The following is a 24,800-nucleotide window of genomic DNA, read 5'->3' on the forward strand; positions in this document are numbered from 1 at the left end:
ATGATTCAATGACGTTCTTATAAATCAGTAACAGTTTACGGGATAGTTAGACTGTGGTTATGCGAGATAATGCTTCACTATTTGAGCGAAGAAAGACATGCCAGTGTAAATATGAACAGTGTTTAGTTCTCCACGTTCCTGTAAGAAATGGATACTTACAGTTTTACATTTTGGGCTTGTGTGCTGCTTTACATGCGATGTTTACACATTTCTTCAGGTAAGCCGATCTATATTGCTCTAAGTATCCCCCCAACAATGACGGCTTTCGAATCTGTTATATATAACTCACATTCTTTTAATCAAACGCTGAACGTGTAAAACATTCCAGAACAAGAGCCAGGGGAGATCAAAGCTGTTTGTCTCGTAACTATTTCCAGTGTTCCTGTTACGCTTTCTTCGGTATTTGTTACATATGTTATATTTGGAATTACACTTTCTTACTAAAGTACAAATTCTAGTACTTTGGGGGGTTGAGTCACATCCGGGATTCGAACCCACATCCTCAGAGTCAGGCACCTAATCGCCAGCACACAAAGTCAGCCGCCTAACCCGCTCAGCTCAGTGTAAATCTAACATGTTACATTTAACCACTTTCTAAATGGCATTGTGTACATGTAATCATAGCTTTCGGTCGTGGGAGCCGTGCCAACTTACACTTATCAGAGGGGTACACGTGGTCCGCAGTCTAGACTACCAGTTGTCAGACATCCATTTTGGGGGAGGTCGCGGTAGCTGAGCAGGTTAGGCGGCTGACTTTGTGTGCTGACGATTTGGTGCCTGACTCTGAGGATATGGGTTCGAATCCCGGATGGCACTTCAAGCACGCCAACTTAGTGACTGATATTATGAAAACAGCATGAGCATCGATCTACGCAACTGGGATTCGATGACGTGTGTCAACCAAGACACGCAATCAACTAAGTTTCACCAAACCTGCCCGATTCATATTTTGCCGCTTAAGAGGCACAGGTTGCTAAAAAACTGTTATAATGATCCCCTAAGGACCCATCTACACGTAGATATCAACGTGGTACGATCTAAGTACACTGTGCGGTATTAATGTTTTGGTGACAAACAGTTTAAATCAATTGATGTATTTAGGGAAACATGATATTACAGCCGGCGTATTTTTACAAACAGCCTTTTTTTATCATTCTCTGATCATCAGCATCAATGGTCCAGCTAATGTTGTTGCCTCATTGAATGGAGTACATAAAAAATATACTACAGTTTTTGCTTCAGCCAACATCACGTCAACAACGCCCACATTAACGCGCTCATTGAATCCAGAATCTACCATGATGGATCAAACAGACACTACCTACAGTAATCCCATCACTTCAGGCAGCCCCTCGTCAACAGGTAACATTTACACAGTTGTAATTACTCCTTTGCAGATAATCAGTGCACACAGTATTATATGTAGCACGTATGCTATTTTCCAATCTACCGATTTCATGCCCATATCGCAATTTTAGGGGGGGGAAACTGGATTGTATCTTTAGCTTAGAATATGAGATTCTTAAAATGTATCACTGATTAAGAGCCATTTAGTCACAGTAAGCAACCAATACTGGTGGTATATGAAGCAAGACGGTATCTTACATACATGGATGTACTGATGATAATTGACTGATGGTGTAGAACGCTGAGGATTTCAACTATCAATTTGTCCCAGAATATGTCTATCATTAAAGCAGCTAGTCAATTAAGTGATTGAAATGTAGAAGATTGTCAAAAGCCGAAAACATCTAAGAGGGAAACATCAGATCGATTGTGTCATGATAGCTCATAAAGTATATGCGTCTTTCTAAACTTCTTGTCTAAAGGGACGATACCGTCAACTCAGCAAAGGACCATGACAACAACTGTAACTGAAGGTAACTATCCATCCATTCAACGAGCGTGTGTTGAAAAGTCTTGTAGGTCTAGGGATACCTTCTAAAGCTTTCTCAGTTCTTCGTTCTGGGCAATTACACGGCAACAGATGTACTTCTCCCCCCTACTTTAATAAATAATCAAAACGCATTTATTTAATGAAATATAAACAAATTTGGGAAATATATTTAAATTTATGTTATATGCTTGTATATGCCACTGTATGATAACAACTATATGACATGGCTGTAAATCCGGTTGAATCTTGTAAACGGTAAGTTTTATTTTATTCCGTTTCTTGTTAGATCCAGTCACCGCAACGTTACCAGACGATCAGACGACAACAGCCAAAGAGACTACGGGTAAACGATTTCCAGCCCTTATAAACAACCACAATGGCTGCTAACAATTCCTCGTTCGGAGGAACTGCACGGCTGTAGATGCACTTCTTCTACCTGCATATTTGTCAAGACACATGTTCGTCAAAATGCATCAATTCAAACAAATATAAACCCATTTATGAAATACGCATTTGTATGGCTGTAAATCTTGTAGGATGTTACGGTACTTTTTTTTATCAGTTTCGGTATTTTTTGTTAGAACCAGCCAACTCAACGTTCTCGGGCGATCAGACGACAACTCCCTATAAGCTTTCACAATTGCTGCTGTAGAGAGCATTAATTTCATACATAAATACTGTATGTATGTGTGCGTGCGTGCGGGTATGCATGCATGCACGCATGTGTGTAAAGAATGGATGTAATGGCTGGATGGGTGCATAATTGAATACAAAAGGCATGAAATATCATATACGGCAGTGTGTTTCCCTTCTTCCATCAGCGTCAAACTTCATGAATATTTGTTTCTCATCACACAAACACACCGATGAATATAACGTAATACAATTGTGTGTTTTCAACAATATAACAAATTAATGTCATATGTTTCAGATTTTCCACGCTTGGTATTGATTCTAGCGGTAGCCATCATAAGCCTTGTTCTCGTGATTGTATGTTGGTGAGTGTGTTTGTAGTCACTTATAGGAGATTCAGTGTCATAAACCACACTCCGAGATGTGACGACTACGTCAAGGCGACCGATAAATGGTCACATCTTTGCCAGACAGTCAGTGACTGACAGCATGAGTACGCTGAAACGTTATGATACATAATCGGTAAGGTCAAAAAGATGTCCACCCGATCCCCTTTAGTCGCCTCTTACACGCTTGAACATATCCTACCCAGAAATTCCAATTTATGGTTTCAGTAATGACGATGGTAACACCATGGTGACGTAGATGATCTTATATCCTTCAATAATAATCGAGTTCCTTAATATGATTTATCTGTCTGAACAAAAAGTAAAGGAAACCAGCGAAACTGACTCATTTCATTCATATTCAGATATAGACACATAAAGATTCTTGTCACAGATACGTTGAGGACGTTTCCAAATTGCATGCATCAGTGACAAAACGTATGTCTATTACAACTCCCTATTTCGACTTTGATCACTTTTACGCGAACAGCAGGTGAAAGTCACAGTATGAAATTGAGTGAGTGAGTGAGTTTAGTTTTACACCGCACACAGCAATATTCCAGCTATATGGCGGCGGTATGTAAAAAATCGAGTCTGGACGAGACAATCCAGTGATCAACAGCATGCGCATCGATCTGCGCAATTTGGAACCGATGACATGTGTCAACCAAGTCAGCAAGCCTGACCACCTGATCCCGTTAGTCGCCTTTTATGACAAGCATGGGTTACTGAAGATCAATTCTAACCCACACCTTCACGTATGAGATTGATTCAACAACACATGCATATGACAAAGTCAATATGAATCATACGCCGCATCTGTTTTTAATCGAGATTTCGACGTTTTTAATCTTACCTTTAAGACATCAAGCTGTATGACGAAAAAACATTTGGTTTTCTAACGTTTTTCAATTTCAGTACAATCACGAAACAGAACATTTCCCCAAACTACGATCATGCGGATGTTATACGTAAAAATGCCATTAGACCGACCTGTAACGATTCTACGAACTATGAAGAGTCCGATGTCGCCCGTGGCCACTACAGCACAGACACGGGAAATGTGGCTCACGGTGACACCAACCCTACCAAAAGCTACCAACAACATCTCCGCCAGTTCCTGAAAAGGAAACAATTCAGTTCTGCAATCTATGAAGATTTGGATGGACATCTCGGAATTGAAATGCGAGAACCAACTCCGTGTAAAACCGATGTCCTCAGTTCACACTCAGATCCCCCAAACAGGACAGCTGTCACTTCCACAATTTATGAAGCGTCCGATGTAGTCTTTGGACACCTGGGAGTGGAAACATCAGAACTGCCTCCGTGTAAACCAGATTCTACCAACAGCTCAATATTTTACATCTATCAGTTTGGGAAAAGAAATGACATCACTTCTGTAATTTATGAAGCGCCAGATTCCAGGGTATCTGGACATGCTGGACTGGCCGATGCTGCTTCAAGCTCCTACTCCGCCTTGTGTCAGCTGGGAAGCAAGGAGGAGGAGCACGACTACTCAAAGTTGCATCAGTACGATACTGTGACAAATGAGGAGCATCTTCGAGAATAGATGCAGCTTGGTATGTACAGTGATCCCAGGAACCTTAACATTTGGAGAGTCGACAGGGCAGAGCGTTCCAAGAAACCATATTAATTAAAGTCACTCAGCTTAGTTGACCAGAAGGTGTTGTCATCAAAACTGGTTTTGCCAAACGTGACACTCACCAAACATTAGCCATATGTAAATATATTGTTACACCACTATTTTTAATCCAGCATTTATATTCAACTCTCTCTAGCACAAAAACCATTTTTCGAACATGTATTTTATATTTATCTTTTATATTAATATTTGTATCTTTTTTTGTCCACACAAAATAGAAATAAAACAGAATTATATTATTATCTGTTACGTCGTTATATCGGTACATATTGCAGTAAAATAGTAGTCGATAGTACCACATTCAGCATTCTACAAGTGTTGAGTTATTAAATTAGAGCATTTTAAAGACTATAATTCCAATTTAATATATTTACTTAAAACTTTCACGGATGCAATTTAGTTGTGAAATACGCAGTTACGAAGGTTTACAAGTATCACATCCCAACATTAATGCAACATGCGTTGTGTTCAGTGCCCCGTGTTACAGTTTTAGTGTTAGTTTTTTGGTGTACAAGGAAAACTGGATCAATCACGAATTATGTGTTCTGATACCCACTACCAATGTGGGACTTGTCAAGTATAAATCCTTTCAAAAAAGGCATATTAGGAGTTCATTGTTAAGCTCTATCTGTTTGAAACTACATTTCATTATGACGTGAAAGCTGGCAACAATGATTTACACTTCCTTGTCAACTACCCACCTTTCACGGTGGTAAATCAACAATGGTATTCAGCTAATTATCTGGGAAACCTTTATCACAAAAGTGCGACACATTTTTCCTCCTGACAAATTTACTTGCACATGTTAGAATGTTGCCTTCATCAGATACTGTATACTATGATATATTGAAATTTGGAGAAATCGCTTGCCAAAAACGTTTCCGTCCATTACTCTTTTCCATCTTCAATTGGTCTAATACTGACGAATAGGATATGATCGTGAATTCTTGTTCGATTTGTTTGTTCCATCAATGAACCTAAAAAAACGAATCGGCATGTGCCTAGGTGTCAGTGCCCTCTGACCAGTTGTCTTAATTATCTCAGTTTCTGTAACAAGAGTGGGGCTGTTCTGACCAAGTAGCATCGAGACTCATTTGCTGTACGCCATGTCGAGTTAATGATTGGCGGTATTACCCACCACTGACAAAAGGTCAGTTTTGAAATTGCCCATCTTAACCTCATCGTCTTTCAACACAGTTGGCAGCCATAGCAATTGCAAGTACTGTCATGCTCCACATAATGTGCTAAGAATCAAGTTTTTCACAAATTAGGAAATTGTAAGTTGTTTCCGATTCGTATATGCACGAGGGCGAGAACCCCATGCGAGAAAATTGACATCAAACATATCTATGACATGGAATTCCAGATCCGTGATAAGATACTCCATAACGATGGCTTAATATCATATTATAACGGACAGCATTCCTGATTTTTACATAATTGATACTTTCATGTAATCCAAATGGATAACGTATGATTGCATTTGATGATAATACATGCGCCTTAATAGGAACATCATAATCCCCTGCTATTCAACGAAACATGTGATTCGCAACTCAAATGGTTGTCTCTTAAATCGGTGACTGATTCGCCACTGCTTTCCCTCTCTTTTCTAGTTTTGTTTTTCATGTGAATATAATTTGTCTTAATGCAAACCCTGGATATACCATTCTCATCTGCCAATGGTTAATGAGGGTCATTCTAGCACACTCGTCCAAGTTCAGCCAAGAGCTCCATCCGACTATCCGCTGTCAGGTAAGCTCACTGACATATTTCGGAGCAATGATGGCAATAAAAACTTGAATGACACACAAACGTGTCATATCGAGCTGAAGCATCATGTTTGGACATACAAGATGTAAAATGAAATTATGTCCATTTAGGTGCTCCCTTTGTAACGGTGGAGTTGACTGTCGGTTCAAGATATACCCGATACCCCATGAGACAGGTGTCCCCTCAACCGAATCTTACCATTTACTATATCAGCATCTCCATTAAATTAGCAACATTAATAGTGTATCTAAAGCCATTGTATGCTAAGAGATTGTGGTAGAACGGACGAATCCTAATATATGTAGAAAGAAGGTTTGGAGTTAATACTTCACACATCACATATTCTCTCTTATAAAGAACGTTGGTTGGTTTCAAATTTCGTATACAGTTTTCGTATACAGGTGCATATATGGTAGATACAACTGCAGCTACTGCTGAATAGCACCAGTTTCTCTGTTGGATATATGTGTTAACGGATGAATCGCCTCCACTGACAAAATATGGAACATGGGACATATTTTTAAGTGATATAACATACAAAAGAACGCTTAGAGTATATACTTTACACGCACACATTCGTTTCATAACAGGTGCATAATGTGAACCACGGAAGCTGCCTCTGAGTCTATGTCTTTGGGTTATCTCTAGGTGTTAACACATGGATCATCTCCACTGACAGAGTTAACATAGAAAGGCCCTCCACTGCTGGTAATGTGACCGTAATTATGTCTTCACCAGCGTTGTTTGTACCACGCTGCATTCCATCGTAGACATTTGTCTTACCATGTCGACTGAAGCCAGAATACGTGTTGGTGGTGTCACTGAGGTGCGAGAGACCATCATCTATTGGGGGGTCCATTACTGGTAATGCTTTTCACACCATAATGAACAGATGTTCCAGTATTCGATGAATTGTCATGCTTCTTTCTGGATGGCTTCACTACCATGCTGCAGTGATAAATATTTTACAATGTACACACATGTTCAACAACAGACAGTACAGAACCAAAGTGACACTGGGTCTGATATGTGCATTAAAGACAACATGAAGTACTTACATATATATGACGAGGGCTACAATGATGAGTACCAGAACACCACAAACCACAGATAAGGCTATCACAACATGCCCACTGTTGCCTGAAACATATGTGTATTGCAATTCGTTTAGAAAATGTGCGCAGTCTTGCGGACCTCTGCAGGCATATGTTTCAGTTCACTGCTCAGCCTTGGATTCACCGTTTTAAGAATGTAACAATAGATATTTAGAGAGTAGCTGAATCCCACTTGAACATGAATTGGGAGAATCTTGGATTCGACCTCGTGGCCATCGGATGTTGGCGCGGAATGTAAGTGCAATAACGGATTCAGTTACCCCTATTCCTTTCAATGTTTCTGATTTATTCGTATTTAACGTTGACACTATGCAATCAAGAGGAGCTTCAGGTGTACAAATTCTACAAAATCCTCAGTTTTCATTTACGTGGTGGCTTTCACATAATATTCATAAGAGCCTCGCTGACTACGTCATAATAGGTCGATGATCATTCTGCTTATCAATGGACTGTCTGGTCGAGACTCGATTCTTTACACACCGCTGCCATATAGCTGGAATAATGGTGAGTGTGATGGTCAACTACAAACAAAGGTTATCAAATCTACCACTGTTTAATCGTAAAATATGTGTTCATTTTATTTGCGACATCCTCCCAAGTGATCGCGAACAGCTGAAAGGAAAGTGTAAATCCTGCTGCGATACCATGCATGTTGTAGGGGGAGAACACGTACCATGGTTTGGCCACCCTGTCTGTGGTTGCTTGCCATTAACGTGTTTTACCCTGTTCTTATATTGTATTGACAATAAAAGTTAAAACTTTTAATCGAGATTTCGACGTTTTTAATCTTACCTTTAAGACATCAAGCTGTATGACGAAAAAACATTTGGTTTTCTAACGTTTTTCAATTTCAGTACAATCACGAAACAGAACATTTCCCCAAACTACGATCATGCGGATGTTATACGTAAAAATGCCATTAGACCGACCTGTAACGATTCTACGAACTATGAAGAGTCCGATGTCGCCCGTGGCCACTACAGCACAGACACGGGAAATGTGGCTCACGGTGACACCAACCCTACCAAAAGCTACCAACAACATCTCCGCCAGTTCCTGAAAAGGAAACAATTCAGTTCTGCAATCTATGAAGATTTGGATGGACATCTCGGAATTGAAATGCGAGAACCAACTCCGTGTAAAACCGATGTCCTCAGTTCACACTCAGATCCCCCAAACAGGACAGCTGTCACTTCCACAATTTATGAAGCGTCCGATGTAGTCTTTGGACACCTGGGAGTGGAAACATCAGAACTGCCTCCGTGTAAACCAGATTCTACCAACAGCTCAATATTTTACATCTATCAGTTTGGGAAAAGAAATGACATCACTTCTGTAATTTATGAAGCGCCAGATTCCAGGGTATCTGGACATGCTGGACTGGCCGATGCTGCTTCAAGCTCCTACTCCGCCTTGTGTCAGCTGGGAAGCAAGGAGGAGGAGCACGACTACTCAAAGTTGCATCAGTACGATACTGTGACAAATGAGGAGCATCTTCGAGAATAGATGCAGCTTGGTATGTACAGTGATCCCAGGAACCTTAACATTTGGAGAGTCGACAGGGCAGAGCGTTCCAAGAAACCATATTAATTAAAGTCACTCAGCTTAGTTGACCAGAAGGTGTTGTCATCAAAACTGGTTTTGCCAAACGTGACACTCACCAAACATTAGCCATATGTAAATATATTGTTACACCACTATTTTTAATCCAGCATTTATATTCAACTCTCTCTAGCACAAAAACCATTTTTCGAACATGTATTTTATATTTATCTTTTATATTAATATTTGTATCTTTTTTGTCCACACAAAATAGAAATAAAACAGAATTATATTATTATCTGTTACGTCGTTATATCGGTACATATTGCAGTAAAATAGTAGTCGATAGTACCACATTCAGCATTCTACAAGTGTTGAGTTATTAAATTAGAGCATTTTAAAGACTATAATTCCAATTTAATATATTTACTTAAAACTTTCACGGATGCAATTTAGTTGTGAAATACGCAGTTACGAAGGTTTACAAGTATCACATCCCAACATTAATGCAACATGCGTTGTGTTCAGTGCCCCGTGTTACAGTTTTAGTGTTAGTTTTTTGGTGTACAAGGAAAACTGGATCAATCACGAATTATGTGTTCTGATACCCACTACCAATGTGGGACTTGTCAAGTATAAATCCTTTCAAAAAAGGCATATTAGGAGTTCATTGTTAAGCTCTATCTGTTTGAAACTGCATTTCATTATGACGTGAAAGCTGGCAACAATGATTTACACTTCCTTGTCAACTACCCACCTTTCACGGTGGTAAATCAACAATGGTATTCAGCTAATTATCTGGGAAACCTTTATCACAAAAGTGCGACACATTTTTCCTCCTGACAAATTTACTTGCACATGTTAGAATGTTGCCTTCATCAGATACTGTATACTATGATATATTGAAATTTGGAGAAATCGCTTGCCAAAAACGTTTCCGTCCATTACTCTTTTCCATCTTCAATTGGTCTAATACTGACGAATAGGATATGATCGTGAATTCTTGTTCGATTTGTTTGTTCCATCAATGAACCTAAAAAAACGAATCGGCATGTGCCTAGGTGTCAGTGCCCTCTGACCAGTTGTCTTAATTATCTCAGTTTCTGTAACAAGAGTGGGGCTGTTCTGACCAAGTAGCATCGAGACTCATTTGCTGTACGCCATGTCGAGTTAATGATTGGCGGTATTACCCACCACTGACAAAGGTCAGTTTGAAATTGCCCATCTTAACCTCATCGTCTTTCAACACGGTTGGCAGCCATAGCAATTGCAAGTACTGTCATGCTCCACATAATGTGCTAAGAATCAAGTTTTTCACAAATTAGGAAATTGTAAGTTGTTTCCGATTCGTATATGCACGAGGGCGAGAACCCCATGCGAGAAAATTGACATCAAACATATCTATGACATGGAATTCCAGATCCGTGATAAGATACTCCATAACGATGGCTTAATATCATATTATAACGGACAGCATTCCTGATTTTTACATAATTGATACTTTCATGTAATCCAAATGGATAACGTATGATTGCATTTGATGATAATACATGCGCCTTAATAGGAACATCATAATCCCCTGCTATTCAACGAAACATGTGATTCGCAACTCAAATGGTTGTCTCTTAAATCGGTGACTGATTCGCCACTGCTTTCCCTCTCTTTTCTAGTTTTGTTTTTCATGTGAATATAATTTGTCTTAATGCAAACCCTGGATATACCATTCTCATCTGCCAATGGTTAATGAGGGTCATTCTAGCACACTCGTCCAAGTTCAGCCAAGAGCTCCATCCGACTATCCGCTGTCAGGTAAGCTCACTGACATATTTCGGAGCAATGATGGCAATAAAAACTTGAATGACACACAAACGTGTCATATCGAGCTGAAGCATCATGTTTGGACATACAAGATGTAAAATGAAATTATGTCCATTTAGGTGCTCCCTTTGTAACGGTGGAGTTGACTGTCGGTTCAAGATATACCCGATACCCCCATGAGACAGGTGTCCCCTCAACCGAATCTTACCATTTACTATATCAGCATCTCCATTAAATTAGCAACATTAATAGTGTATCTAAAGCCATTGTATGCTAAGAGATTGTGGTAGAACGGACGAATCCTAATATATGTAGAAAGAAGGTTTGGAGTTAATACTTCACACATCACATATTCTCTCTTATAAAGAACGTTGGTTGGTTTCAAATTTCGTATACAGTTTTCGTATACAGGTGCATATATGGTAGATACAACTGCAGCTACTGCTGAATAGCACCAGTTTCTCTGTTGGATATATGTGTTAACGGATGAATCGCCTCCACTGACAAAATATGGAACATGGGACATATTTTTAAGTGATATAACATACAAAAGAACGCTTAGAGTATATACTTTACACGCACACATTCGTTTCATAACAGGTGCATAATGTGAACCACGGAAGCTGCCTCTGAGTCTATGTCTTTGGGTTATCTCTAGGTGTTAACACATGGATCATCTCCACTGACAGAGTTAACATAGAAAGGCCCTCCACTGCTGGTAATGTGACCGTAATTATGTTCTTCACCAGCGTTGTTTGTACCACGCTGCATTCCATCGTAGACATTTGTCTTACCATGTCGACTGAAGCCAGAATACGTGTTGGTGGTGTCACTGAGGTGCGAGAGACCATCATCTATTGGGGGGTCCATTACTGGTAATGCTTTTCACACCATAATGAACAGATGTTCCAGTATTCGATGAATTGTCATGCTTCTTTCTGGATGGCTTCACTACCATGCTGCAGTGATAAATATTTTACAATGTACACACATGTTCAACAACAGACAGTACAGAACCAAAGTGACACTGGGTCTGATATGTGCATTAAAGACAACATGAAGTACTTACATATATATGACGAGGGCTACAATGATGAGTACCAGAACACCACAAACCACAGATAAGGCTATCACAACATGCCCACTGTTGCCTGAAACATATGTGTATTGCAATTCGTTTAGAAAATGTGCGCAGTCTTGCGGACCTCTGCAGGCATATGTTTCAGTTCACTGCTCAGCCTTGGATTCACCGTTTTAAGAATGTAACAATAGATATTTAGAGAGTAGCTGAATCCCACTTGAACATGAATTGGGAGAATCTTGGATTCGACCTCGTGGCCATCGGATGTTGGCGCGGAATGTAAGTGCAATAACGGATTCAGTTACCCCTATTCCCTTTCAATGTTTTCTGATTTATTCGTATTTAACGTTGACACTATGCAATCAAGAGGAGCTTCAGGTGTACAAATTCTACAAAATCCTCAGTTTTCATTTACGTGGTGGCTTTCACATAATATTCATAAGAGCCTCGCTGACTACGTCATAATAGGTCGATGATCATTCTGCTTATCAATGGACTGTCTGGTCGAGACTCGATTCTTTACACACCGCTGCCATATAGCTGGAATAATGGTGAGTGTGATGGTCAACTACAAACAAAGGTTATCAAATCTACCACTGTTTAATCGTAAAATATGTGTTCATTTTATTTGCGACATCCTCCCAAGTGATCGCGAACAGCTGAAAGGAAAGTGTAAATCCTGCTGCGATACCATGCATGTTGTAGGGGGAGAACACGTACCATGGTTTGGCCACCCTGTCTGTGGTTGCTTGCCATTAACGTGTTTTACCCTGTTCTTATATTGTATTGACAATAAAAGTTAAAACTTATAGTTACACATATTGTTTAATAATCGTACATATGCAGCTCATTCAAGCAATGTTCACCTTAGTAATGTTAAAGGTCCTGAGAAAGGATAAATCAGCAGAAATTGCATATGCACATCACACTGAACACTCGAATGTACAATACTGCAAGCTGACAGTTTCGTTAATTTATCTGAGAGTCACCAAATATACAATATACGTGACATTTGTATCGTAAATCTGCACTGGAAGGTAACGTTTCCGATCGGCTTATAGTACAGATTCCGACCACCGAGCGCCTTTTTTTGGTTTACGCCTTCAGACAACGACCGAATGCATTACAACCTTCTGATCAGTAGTTCTTAAGCATGGTACACATCATATCGACATTAAATGACTAAACTACCCAATGGCTGTGTGTATTTACAGGCGATGGAAAATTGTAGTGTAAACAAACCGTGAGGAAATGCGTGTAATCGCGTATGCTCACCTGTCTCTGTAGTTGAAACTGTTGTTGATACCATCGTCGTTGATTTGGGAGGCCAATGTGTTACAATAATCCCTGTCGAGCGAGTAGCAACTCCACGCGTAGATGTAGCGGTCTCACAGGACGCTGCAACTTAAGATGTTCTGATCAGATGTAGTTCAAAGGAAGATAGACTTGTATATGGTAGCCCTGATTGTTTTTATTTATGTATTATCTTTTTTTCATACGCATTAAATATACCGGTACATCGGTCCATGAAAAGATGTAGATACATTATTAAACCTAAATTAATTTAAATGCATAAGTGCTGTTGCCCTACAAAATGAAAACATTGTATGGTCGCATTAAGTCAAATTAATTTAAATGTGGTGTCATGATACATATTAATATACTTTCATTCATTTACAACCTCCAAAACAAGAAAAAACATGATATATTTTGAGCAAAAGTAAATATTCTTGCCCATGGGCCAGACTGTTTGCCCGGGGAGGGGGTCGACCTCATTGTAGAGTGTATACCCAGGCCTTACAACGTAGCACACACTCACCAATTGCTGTAGAATGTGCACGTGTCGTTGTTTCAGTTCTTGGTGTATCCGAAGTAATTGGACCGGATGTACTCTGTGAACGTGACGGATGATGTGTTGATGTAGCTGTGGTTGATGCAACCGGTATTTCTCGGGTTATCGTTATGTTCATCTGACCTGAATCTTTGAACAAGTTCTTTCTGTAGCAATCTCTAGGTCCGAGTTGTCTGTTTAAGAGGGACACTAGCAGAGCATGGAGAAAAGTAGAGCCAGATGTTATATATTTAAGGAGGAATAGGATGCAAAACACCTGTGACTACATTACGCTAAGTATAGGGATGGCATCAGATCATATTTAAATGTTAATTGAATGATAAATAGTTACATGAACAGAATAAATACTTATAGCTGCTATTATTTCACGGGAAAAGTCAAAATATACATTTATTTATGCATTACATACCAGCAACACGTATCCATAGATGTGATCCATCCTGATCATGGTTATCATAGACTTTAACTATTTCGGCAGCTGGTCCCGGTAATACCCTATTGTACTGGACCGTGTTCACGTTTGTCCAGAGTTGTTTCCCGTCACCTGAGATGTTCAGCATCCCTGACGTCATCCGCTGTTCCACCAATGTTACTTGTAAAGTCTGCCCTGTGATCCTAACAACACAGCTGCTGTTCACACCGACACTGTCAGGGAAGCCGGGAGAATGGAGGTACACCGACCCGTTTACTGTTGTTGTGACTGGACCACACATGTTCATACTACCTGAAACACAATGAGCGAGTGAGTTAACATATAACGTCACGTCGGCAATATGTCAGCCATATAGTGACGAGTGAAACACAATGACATATGACAAATAGAAGAACAGCTGTGTTTACTGTTTACTGCTGTATCTTCTGACAACAAAGCTAATTTTCATCCAAAATTGGCTTTCAAAGGAAACAAAATCGTACACTATATATATCTTATCACAGCTGATTTCAGTTTTCATGACTTGGCTGACATGTCTTTTGTATTTGAGTCCATGTGACTGATAAATGCCATGTGACTGATAATTTATATGTCTAGTTTCGATTATCCGCAGACAAAAACATGGTCTCTAAAATTACGTGGCTCATTTAGCGTCTAATATCAACCGTGTTGGAGCGCCTAAATGATCAGCAAACTTATTTCCTTATATTAAACTCATTTGAGCCAGGGAAAATCATTCAAGCGACTGATACACAAGTACTTGTTGTGGGGACGGCTGGTACAATTTTGTAGTGTTGTCCATGACATACTGTCAGTCATTCATTGACTGTGAAATCGAGAAAGTCAGTTCGTCAAAGATCCTGCAGTACGAAAGTAACAAAATAGACATACGACGACACCAAGGCATCTAAGTTCGATTAGTGCCCCTTAGTAGCAGAAATAATAACAGATATTTCACGATCTGTAAAAAAAGTCACGAAAGGTGGGAGGAATTATATATCAACCGTGGGCAGAATCAAAATCATCTCCTCCATATTTTTGTAAGTAAGAGAAAATAATCGAATTTTAACAACTTGTATATGTACAAATAAAAAATGTTATTGTACAGAAATGAGTTATCTATTAATCTTCGACCACACAATAAGCATGTCATGTAAAATCGACCTTTACGTGAGTTAGTTGGGTTTTACGCCGCTTTTCTAGTAATATCACGGCGGGGGACACCAGAAATGGGCTTCACGCATTGTACTCATGTAGGAAATCGAACCCGGGCCGTCGGCGTGACGAGCGTACGCTTTAACCACTAGGCTGTCCTAACGCTCCACGCCCATGTAAACAAAACCATATTTGTATATACTGTCAAGTAGCGTGTTTAAGTGCATGATGCGTAACGTTACCATCAGAGGGAAACAGGGAAATTGTCACAACTTGTATAAACGTTTGACGTCACTGTGTTGTAGTAGCAATACGTTAGAAATTTTAGGAAAAACGTAGATAAACACTTTTGTATCGATAATTGCGAACTGATATACATACACTATTATAGTTTCTTGTAGATAATCTTTCTGTGGGGGCGGTGGGGTAGCCTAGTGGTTAAGGCGTTCGCTCGTCATGCCGAAGACCCGGGTTCGATTCCCCACATGGGTACAATGTGTTAAGCCCATTTCTGGTGTCCCCCGCCGTGATATTGCTGGAATATTGCTAAAAGCGGCGTAAAACCAAACTCACTCACACACAATCTTTCTGTGCTTATGTGATTAAAATATTTTAAAAGTTCAGATAATACTATTGTCACAGACTAAACCATTTCAATAAGTTTCTTTATAACTTCATATATTCAAACGACATAATTGTTTCAATATGTATCCAAAGTACACCGAAATTCTATCCCCTTTGTCTGTTTAATGCATTCAACAAACATTCGGTGAATGCCCTCTTATCATTAACACCTCCTTACGTCGGGGGATCTTACGTATGTGCATAGGTCAGTGACCTGACATGGTCAGTCAGGGAGACCAGTCAGGGAGACGAGGCGAGGAGACGGGCCCAGATCATCCACAGAAGCGAACGGATTGTGCGGCAGGACGGGGCGTCGACCAAGGCCATCGCCTCACCAACGACTACGCCGACGATGAAAAATCGCCGCCCGACTACTGCCTGTGCGTGTAAGTGATAAAGCGAGTGTCCGCACCGGGAACATAGGGCAAATGTTACAATTCGATCGCAAATAAATGTACTCCAAGTACCGAATAAAAATGGTTGCAGTACAGAACCATTCACAGAATATTGGCAATCAGACATTTCCTCTACAAAATCAACTTTGTGGATAGCCCTAAATGTACCTTTTTGCAACGATTATGACAAAACAATTTATCATATCGTAGGGGAGTGTGACAAGGTGAAAAGCATATGGCGTGAAATGAAAATATGGCTCAGAACTGTAGACGTAGAATTGAGTTTTACAAATCCCCAGGTACTGTTTGGGATTAAAGGAAAGCATAAATATGCATTAAATCGGATAATTATTTTAGCCAAGAATATCATATACAACTGTTGTAAGAAAGATTTCACTCCAAATATTTCATACATCAAGACACAAATCATATGATATTATAATACCACAAAATATGTATACATTAATCTTGACCATGAAGCCTACTTCCTAAAACTATGGTCCAGTTTACACAATCATGCTATATAGAAGCGTTGAGAAGGTAAATTATTTCGATGTACATGTAACAATGTTATTGTTGTTAAAACTGAATTCGGGGAAATAGAATTAGCAGGATACTGACTAAAGGCGTTACCTTAAGTGTGACAAGTGAGTCGATCTGCCACGGCGTCCATGCCATCGAACCAGAAAACAGCTTCTTTCTTATCGGAATCAGTGCTAAATGAATTTTTGATCCACGCATTCCTAATCAGTCCGAAAGGTTTTTCCCTGTATCCGATGCTGAGATTGACACATTTCATTGACTCGGAATCTGACTAGAGTTATCCTTCTTGGAAATGCTGTACTGTACTTGGACCAGTTACGTGACTGTAACACGCCTTCCACAGAACAAAATGTTGTTTAATCTTCCAACCTGCTGGGTACAGAAAACCTTTTCTACATGAATTCGTGGGATGGTTGTCTTTTAGATTTCCAAACCGTTGACTTTCCCCCAAAATTGACAGGTTTTTGCCAAAGTGTGTTTCAACACTACACCATCACCCTGTCACTAGATACACGTCAGTCGTGAATGAACGATGTTCCGGCGCACTGACTTGATCAAACAACGTTTTAGCTGTTATAACGTTCAATGATGTTGCATTTAAAAGATCAATTTTATCATATTAACAAATGTTAATAAATTATTCCATAGAAAATCTTTTGTTGTATTTTAAAGCGATTTTATGAGGTACTATTTTCCATAGCGTTGTTATGTTATTACCGCTGGAATTTAATACGCGGATGAATACGAATCAGCTGATCGAGGTCACAAGTCTGTCTCCGGGTGTTTTTTTTATTTCGTGGTTCTTCTTTTTAAACTACATTATGGGTAATAAATAGAATAACCAACTCGGTACGAGTGATTACGGGAAATATGCCCTCGTTAAAATAAAGTTCAATGCCTCGCCAAGGCTCGGCACTGTGAACATTATTTCAACTCGGGCATATTTCACATAATCACTCGTGCCTCGTTGGTTATTCTCTAAGTATTGAACTGTATACATTTACATATGTCAACCTGTATATATGCCTGAAAAAAGCGAAATCAAAAAGCAAACAAAAGCACATAGGCCACTCTGCCCCGGTGTACGTTCTGTCACGTCTTTACTATCAACTTGTACCATTTCGACCATTATTCGACCAACCATAAAAAACATGGCTGCTGCTGTCATTCACTCTTCTTCCCTTCTTCGTATGGTCTATGTTTGACCTGCATAGCGATAACGGGTTCCTGTGCTTTGAACGTAGCTCTTGTTGTTAACCATTTTCCTCAGACTCGCAAGGGTACATCCACGAATGTACAACCTCACGAACTGCAAATTATTGATGTTTCTACTGACATGCGGGATCGAGCCTACCTGTGACCGGGTGTAAAAAACCTTGAAGTCAACTTTGTGTGCAGACTCTTTCAGTGTTGTCACAACCCCTAGTGTACAGTACACAACCCTGTGCACTTAAAAGAACCCACGAATCCGTTGCTATATGACCAGATGGTGGCCACATGAATACGTGCAAACACCTAGTTGCGGGTACAGCAACGTACAGTAAACACGGACAAAGTACTGTGACTATGTGTCCCAGTCCACCCAGCTGTGAATGGGTACCTCGTAAGGATGGGAATGCCACAATAACTCGGTGCGCCTAGTGGCTGCAAGAGTTGTATGCTTCCCAGGGGGGTTGAGATTGACAATACGATGCGCCGTTGAGATTGACATCCAGTGAACGAGGGAAAAACAAAGCGCCTTTGAGCAGCTGGATATCCGTGCTATACAAATGTTAGTATGTATGTATGTTTGTATGTATGTATGTATCCGTCAACCATCCTGAACTACCTTCCGAGAACTCCCCAACGAATGCTCTTGGTCACTATCAAATACAAAATGTCATTATGTTTGTTGGTTTGTTTGCTGTTTAACCTGGCATTCGGTAATATTTCTTCTTTATAAGGTCTGGTAGGGTTTGACCAATCGAGTGATTGACATCATGAGCATCGATCTACGCAGTTTAGTTAAAATGACGCCTGCCCGTCAGTCACTTCTTACATCAAGTATGGGTTGGTGAAAACTAATTTAAACTTAGATCACTTTTATGTAATTTCGTGCATTATTTCCATGCGTCAATGATAAAGTTTTGTATGGCCGTTGCACATGTCATCCCAGTTTTCCATCTCTAATAAAGATCACACTGAGAATATAGTTATTTAATCTTTAGCAGACATCCTGAAGGCAAACTGAATTTTGATACACCTGTAATGCATGTCAGTAGAAACATCAATAATTTGCAGTTCGTGAGGTTGTACATTCGTGGATGTACCCTTGCGAGTCTGAGGAAAATGGTTAACAACAAGAGCTACGTTCAAAGCACAGGAACCCGTTATCGCTATGCAGGTTAAACATAGACCATACATCTACACACATCTAAATAGAGTAGCACTATATTTATATACATGACGTGTGTGTAGATCTATGGTTTATGTTTATCCTAGATAGCGACAACGGGTTCCTGTGGTTCAAAGCCGTAGAGGACGGTGATAGATCAGTAAACAAACATTAAAACCATTCGATCTTTATCGGCTTACAACTTGTATGGATGTCAGGAAGCTAATCTAAAGGAGCCAATACAATGTCATGTGTCAATGTATTGTGATGTGCTGACAGCGCAATTACAGCTGAGGTTATGTACATACTGTACGTCAGGATCGAATATCCAAGAATGGCACCTTATGTGACTGCTATATGCAGCCATATTAAGCTGATGTCTCACCTTTGATGGATTTGATTCACTTCAGCAGCAGCAACGGTAACATTGCAGTTGTTAATGAGTTGTACCTTCATGGCTTCACGACAGTACTGCTTCCCATTACAATTGACGACTAGGCCCTGCTGGCTGCTGGCGAGAAACTTATTGCACGACCCAGCAGATTTCACACGACATGTCGCTGTATCTCCATCCCCATACACCTCGTGCAAGACATGTATCCATTCACCGACAAAACACTGAAGCTGTACTGTAAAGCTTTTCGACAAGTCCTCTATACATCTGTCTCCAGTTCTGGTGACACCAGAAGATAATAATTCGTTTAATGTCATCTATGCCGGGCTAAGTATGATCCTATTTTGGAGTCACCTTCGAATGTAAAGTATACTTAGCATAATATAGCTGCATATATTACTCTTAGATAGTAACACAATGCTATCTCTGGTAAAACCCAATTTGTTTTGAGTCAGCGAATATACAAAGAGCGTGCGTAATATTTATGAATATTTATCATATGTAGCAAGATTACTTATCGTGCGAAATCAATTAGTTGGGTTGTAAAGTTGGGTTGAGTTCATTCTCTTGCTGTGGATTACAACATAATAAATCATCTGTTGTACTGACAGTAATGTATGAAGGTTGTCAAAACCATTCATTTCCAGACGAAGCTACTTACTCTATATCTTCTTTGGTATTGCCACGTTTAGGTATTCGTTCTTCTTAAATCGGATAACTACGACTAAACCAAATAAGCCTGCTTCTGATTTATCTTGACCTGTATACTAAGAAAGCATCAAAACATACTCTGCTTTCAATAAAGTGTAAGTGTAACACTGCCGGCTTGTGACGAGGGACCAGAATCCACTGATCAGTGCAGAACACCGCCCCAGCACCCAATGCGTTTCTATATTTGTCTACACGAAACACGTACATGCGGGTTTCGCCCGTTCATGTAGGAAGCATCTACGAATCACCTGTTTACCTGACACAATAACTGGACGTGTTGTGACATTACTGAAATGCGGAACTGATAAACGCACTTCATTTGGTGCAGGAAAATCCTTCATACCTACACGCCCAGTAGGAGATATCTATCCATCAGAATGTCCTAGCATATACAAGACATAATAATGTTAATACCGAGTGAATACAGTCTTATACTGGCAAGAAGGATATTTAAGACAGTTTTAACAATGACGATTTTTTAACAAAATACGATTTTTATGCAAGGTTTTCAAATGGTATGTTTGTGTACTATATGTGACTACTATATATACATTTGGTATAGCTATTTATCTATTTCAATTATTCCTAATTCATAATGTTTATGCCTCAAATCATATGTTTACGTGTAATGCCTGGTAGATATGTCTGGGAGGTCATCGACATAGAATCAGGAACATAACCAGCTGCAATGAGCGTGCAAGGTTTAGACGAAACTGTGGTAGAGGTCATTCGACATGATGTCAACCTCCTCCTTAGCTGATCCCGCTGTGTTGATATCTTGGGTAGCTGAAACAGACACATCCTCACATTCACCAATCTGCTCTGCAACTTTAGTGTCATATCCAGAACTCTCATATATATCATTGTCAACCATCCCTTTAACTGTACAGCCACTGACATCTTCTTCTCCATGATACAAGTCATCTTCAGGCATGCTTTCTTCAGCCTTGTTGCCGTCATCTGGACTGACATCATGGTTCTTTGTAGTAGGAGGTCCCCCATTGTATACATCGTTGTCGGTCACATGACACGTTGATTTTGTACTGTTTCCACGATCAAAGAGAAACATGTCTATTGATTCAAGTTGATCAGTGTCGGCTTTCAGGTCACCTGTTCCAGGTGATACAGTGTTCTCAATATCTCTCTCTTCATTCGAGCCAGTCAAGTTACCTGGTGACTGAATATATTTCGGTTGCTTCATCGTAAATCTGTTGTTATCATTCATGTTTAATCTGGAGCTACGTGACAAGACTGTAGAGAACCCGTCCTGTATTCGGAGCGCTGGTTCGTTATTTGCCTCTTGAATCTGCATTTAATGACAAATCCTCATTTCAAGGCACAAATGTTGGATCTATGATGAAATAATGTTGGCTGCCATCATGCGTTCGTGAACCATTATGTTGTTTGAACGGAATGAATTTTATTGGTGGAGCATTGAGTGCCTGAGTGAGTGCGGTTTTACGCCCCTCTTAGCAATATTCCAGCAGTATCCCAGCGGGGGACACCAGAAATGGTCTTCACGTATTGTACCCATGTGGGGAACATTTTGATGTCTGATTGGGAGACTGCCTAGTTTAAAACAGTTCCAAAGGAAGGAAAATGCCAACATTACGAATCACCAGGTTTGTGTAGACACTTTTACTTGCCACTCCTAAGCTTAACTGCCTAGATTTTACTTCCATAGAACATTTAGTGTATACAAATTGTCTGGTCCAGACTGGATTAGTTACAAACCGCCGCCATATAGCTGGAATAATGCTGGGTGCGACATAAAGCTAAACTCACTCACTCACTCATTGTATACAAAACAGTTGGGAAATGCTGTTACTGGCTTTCTCATATTGAGTAATAACATCACTGTTTACCTCGTCGTGATATTTACAGGAAAATCAGGGTACAAAGTAAGGACAAAGCACCATTCGGGTTATCATACCAGGAAAGTTTATTTACATATTGATGTAAAGAAAAGAAACTGTATGTATTATTATTGTCCACGACTGGTGGATTATTGGCTGCACGTGTACTATATCTGAATAGCGGCACCTGATATACATGTAGCAACCTTCATGTTGTAAATAGGTACAGAGTTACGAATCGGAACACTATTGGCGCAACTGTGTGAATTATGTAGTTTCCCTGATAAGTATGAACATCTTATGTCATTCCTGGAAAACATTTTGTCTAAGTGTTGTACATGTTATTTTTGTTTAGACCCCGACACAAAGAATCCAGATGGCCTTACTACCTGCTTCACCATGGCTAAGAACCCTGCCATCAAGACTATGTAGTTTGGATCTTGTTTCTAAGTTCAAAACTCTGTGTATGACCAGCTACGTTTCAGCATAAAATACTTCTTGAATCACAATAACCAAACTTTTAAACAAATTAACCACATGACGTGATCTGTGTATTTATTACTCTCACAGAATTTCTGCATTAACATAGAACATTTCGTCATCAACAACAGTAACAAGCCGCATGTTCCATGTCAAAGTAACAGGACTTGTCCACATGATACTTGTTTTAATAAGACATATTTGAAATTAGCGCTGTGAGCGACTATCTGTTCTTAAAACTGTTCATTTAGTTGAATTAGTAACTAAACGTATGGATGGTGGAAAAGGATGAGTCATGAGTAGTGAAGCAGATAAACTAAATGCATTGAAATTTCGCATTTATCAAGCATGTGACTGATCAGGTGATAAATGAGACTTTAATAAAGGAAGGTAAGGAATAATTATATCTGAATACTGTAAAGCATAATGTGTTATATGAAACATATTTTCACCGTTTACAGCAATAGTGCACAAAGAAACGTTTAGAATATAGACTTTATAAGCACATATTCGCTAACGCCTTTCATAAAGAACGTTGATTGATTTCAACGTGACTATACAGGTACATAATGATTTATGTTACTATATCTACGACTGAGTAGCACTAAGTTCTAGGTGTTAACATATGGATCATCTCCACTGACAGAGTTAGCATAGAAAGGCCCTTCACTGCTGGTTATGTGGACGTAGTTATGTTCGTCAACAGAGTCGCTTGTGTTGCGTTGAATTCCATAGTAGACATTTGTTTCACCATGCCCAACAGACGTTCCTGTTTTCGGTGAAGTGTTATTTTTTCTTCCTGAATGGCTTCACCAGCATGCTGCAGTGATGAACATTTGACAATATACACAATTGATAATATTATGTTCAACAGCAGAAAGTAAAGCAAAATACCATAGTGGTGTCCTAACTGCCGATTGGGCGACAGTAAACAGTTACCTATTGACATGGCCGTCCACATTGTCAGGGGAGATGTAAGCTCAAGCTACATTCGCTTGGTCCGTTGGGGGATGCTACGTCAAGGAGTGAGGGTCGGACGACCGGGACTTCTAACTAACAACACTGCATTCATGTTCTGGCGCACATTCATACAATAATTATATCAACATTAGGGATATGATAAATAAAGATTTACTCAATCCCTCCCTTCATTACAAGTTGACTCGGACTTCACAGGACAGGGCAAACTCTTTATCAAACGTGGACCTACAACGATCGTGAAGCGAAAGTTCTGCTGACTTTCAAACCCGCACCACTTTGCTAGTGCTGAAAGTATATTTTCAAGGTGTTCGAGCCTGCTCCGCTTAGGCACATATCACATGTGCCGATACAACATTTCTCAATCGTTTAAAGTTAACTCATTCCATGGTCTCATGTTGTACCTTTTGATCGGAGAATTACTGAAAACTATCCGTCGGGTATTCACCGTTAACTAATACTTTAAGAGTCTTTTGGATTTTGTTACTCCCAGTCATTATGTTCTATATACTTTGATTAATTACCAAGCAGTGATAGCATCAATGCTATCACGAAATAACCGCAATTCTCAATAATGGGTTCGTTATACTTTTTTAAAAGATTCATATACATGTAACCTTATAACAGTGGCACTGTGTTTGATATGTGCATTTGAGACAATATGAAGTACTTACAAATATATGACGAGGACTACAATGATGAGCACCAGAATACCACACACCACAGATACGGCTATCACAATATCCCAAATGTTGCCTGAAACAATACGTTCAGAAAATAAGTGCAGTCTTGAGGGCGTCAGCTTGCGTATGTTTCAGTTCTCTGCTCCAGTTTTAAATTAACGATTTAGGAGAATCTTTGATTCGTGGCCATTGGATGTTGGCTTTGATTATCCCGGCAAAAAACATTAGTGTTATAGCCCTTTCAATTACTCCATTGCTTCCTTTCTCTGACATTGTAATACTGTGGGGGTTTTCAACCTGTATACCCGAAACAGTATGTATGTTTGCACAAAACGATTCTTGTTGAGAATGTTTTGGACTTATACTTCCATACAAAATATTATATTTTCCACATAGTTAATCAATGTCATTGTT

General features: G+C 39.6%; 1 protein-coding gene and 1 long non-coding RNA gene across 2 annotated transcripts in view; one reads left to right on the forward strand and one right to left on the reverse strand.

Moving 5' to 3' along the window:
- Positions 1 to 24,800, reverse strand: part of LOC124265002 (mucin-22-like) — a 148,126-nt gene that overhangs the window by 87,687 nt on the left and 35,639 nt on the right. The window lies entirely within an intron of this gene.
- LOC124265012 lies at positions 11,927 to 24,519 on the forward strand. Its single transcript, XR_006895317.1, has 3 exons — positions 11,927 to 12,014; positions 18,397 to 18,399; positions 24,486 to 24,519. It is a non-coding gene; the product is annotated as an uncharacterized LOC124265012 (long non-coding RNA).

The sequence above is a fragment of the Haliotis rubra genome, unplaced genomic scaffold, assembly GCF_003918875.1.
Source record: "Haliotis rubra isolate DU_JTF1 unplaced genomic scaffold, ASM391887v1 Scf956, whole genome shotgun sequence".
Classification (NCBI taxonomy): domain Eukaryota; kingdom Metazoa; phylum Mollusca; class Gastropoda; order Lepetellida; family Haliotidae; genus Haliotis; species Haliotis rubra.